This window comes from Aegilops tauschii, chromosome 7 (genome assembly GCF_002575655.3).
Source record: "Aegilops tauschii subsp. strangulata cultivar AL8/78 chromosome 7, Aet v6.0, whole genome shotgun sequence".
Taxonomy (NCBI): Eukaryota; Viridiplantae; Streptophyta; class Magnoliopsida; order Poales; family Poaceae; genus Aegilops; species Aegilops tauschii.
The window spans coordinates 114,928,514-114,930,976 of NC_053041.3; the positions used below are offsets into that span (position 1 = coordinate 114,928,514).

The following is a 2,463-nucleotide window of genomic DNA, read 5'->3' on the forward strand; positions in this document are numbered from 1 at the left end:
GATGTACTGTGATAACCAGCCCGCAGTATTCTATGCTCACAACAACAAGTCGAGTAATGCTGCCAAAACAATAGAGATAAGGTATTATGTTGTGAAAGATAAAATCCAGGATCAAACTATAAGTCTCGAGCATATAAGGACAAAGGATATGCTTGCGGATCCGCTAACGAAAGGCTTACCACCCAATGTGTTCAAGGAACACTTAGCCGGCATGGGTTTAAGGGAAAGCCTTATGATTCCTGGATAGGCCCAAAAGGAACAGAATTTGTTTCTGAACATAACGTATGTCGTAACTGTATGATTCTAACGGCAATTAAGTCGTGACGATGAAACATGCTCTATGTACCAATATGTGATGAAACAGATAAACCAGAAAGTATAAAGTTAAAAGTAAAGTTGAGATCAAGGGGGAGAGTGTTAGGTTGATCTCTCTCCCGTTCGAGCCCAACGGGTCGAACGGGCCCCTGACTCGCGCCCTGATCGGGGGCGCCCAACCAAACCATGGTTGGTGGGCCCCTGTGACCCGCGCTATATAAACAGAGGTGGGGGCCGGGGCGCTATTCACGAGGTTAATTGCTGCCACAATCCCCACCTACAATCCCTACTGATTTAGGGTTAGCGCGGTGCTCACGGGATGCTCCACCACCTCGCCCACTCTCCGCCATCGCCGTGCGCCCCAGCACCACGATGGCCTCCGGCTCGAGTTCATCCACTGCCGGAGAAGGTAGGTTCACCGGATCTACTAGCCTACTCCGATCCGCAAGGTCTATCAAAAAGTCATGCGTAATTCTGGCTTAACAGCATCCTTTCCATCTGGTTCCGCAAAGCCTTTTATTATTTTCTCGAAGGCCCCCATCCTACCAGGACAGGGGGTTCCCTCTGACTGGTTAGCTCCTAAACGAACTCTGCATGAAAAATAACACATTCAGTACATCAGCGATGCAGCAGACATAACTGGACAGCGGGATCAGTCTTTCTGTTTATAATTTTGCATGTTCTCTCTCTATGAAAACATGCTCCTTCAGTAATGCACTCCAACAGATGGAAAAGGAATAAATTCGACAGTTCTTCTGATAGCCGACCAAGAACCTAACATACATAAGCCCACCCAACCTACCGACCCCTCCTCCCACCACCCTCCACGCTGGCAACTCAAGCGGTTCATGGTGAACGACCTAACTGTAATCCTTTTTTTTTGTGCCACAGCAGGATTATTTCGATCGGATCGCGGGGGTGAACACAGCAAATGGAAGGAAGCTCCTACTGTCTAGTACATCAGCAATTCATGGGGTCCATTTTTTATTCATTAATCTTATATGTCAATCTTTCTCTTGACTTAATAGACACTAAAAAGGCATCACAAGTTCAGAAGCGCAGACTAATCTACACAGCATGTAGACCAACAGAAAAAAAAATGTAGGTAAATGCAGTGCTGGGTGTAAAAAAAACTCAGAAAAATTCGCTCCCTGTACCTTCTAATCCAGCCGGGCGATCTCGGGTCCGGCTTCATGGCCGGGGCATTCTCCATACTCCCCTCGCCGTCGGCCGCCGCGCCGTGGTTGTGGACAGCCACGGAAGAATCCCGAAGCACATCCCCTCCCCAATCCCAACCTCGCTCCCCTCATCTCGACCAGGATCTGCGGGCTGTGGCCGCTCCTGGAAGATCGGCAACCTGTGCAGAAGCCCAACAAAAACTGGAAGATCGACAAAGGAGAACCGGCAGATGGGGAGGGGGGAAAACCAAACCTGCAGATCAGATCCACAGGGAAGTCGTCGACCCGGCAGGCCTCCATCCCTTGCTGCTGCCGCTGCCATGCACGCTCTCCCCCGCGGACTACAACACTATGAGGCGTCAACCAGCCTCTCACAGGGCACACGCTCACGCAAGTACGCAACAGATAATATTCTGGACCACGGGTATCTTACATCTTACATTCTTAAGAAGTTGATCCCCACTACAACCAATTCTCTCAATATGCAAACTGTCCACATCAGCATCCATTCCAGTGTGGCCACGTCAGCACTAATCCTCCACCCGCATGATTTTCCATCGCTAATCCAGATTAACTCAGCGAGCTATTCTTTTGCAAGTGGGCTGCGCTACCCACCAGTGGTATACGTTCCATCTAGCTGGGCTTGGTTTCCTTAAAATATCCCTAGCTGGGCTTGGTCGTACATGCATGTACCTGGCACATCTACCTGCTTATCGCATTTTAGGTCGCTGAGGGTTCGTCTTCCCTGTCGCTCTGTCTTTTGGTCAGCGCCGCCTTGACCGACGCGTTCTCCATTCTTCTCCTTGAAACGACACCAACAAATATACTAATGAAACGGAATCACTCATCGCCTCTCATTACCTCAGGCCCCGTTACCCTGCAAATCCGGAAGAAAGTGCTTGGTTTAACTGAGCACAACGGCCGCTTATCCTCAAGAAAGGGAAATATGTGATAGCTCCCCGGACTCCTG

The 2,463-nt window shown here is 49.7% G+C and overlaps 1 long non-coding RNA gene across 1 annotated transcript; it reads right to left on the reverse strand.

The window, feature by feature from the left end:
- Nucleotides 1–742: 742 nt before the first annotated feature.
- LOC120968426 (uncharacterized) lies at nt 743–1,858 on the reverse strand. The gene is made up of 3 exons (XR_005762911.2): nt 1,747–1,858; nt 1,473–1,672; nt 743–905 (listed from the first exon to the last, which is right to left on the reverse strand). It is a non-coding gene; the product is annotated as an uncharacterized lncRNA (long non-coding RNA).
- Between the last annotated feature and the right edge of the window lie 605 nt (nt 1,859–2,463).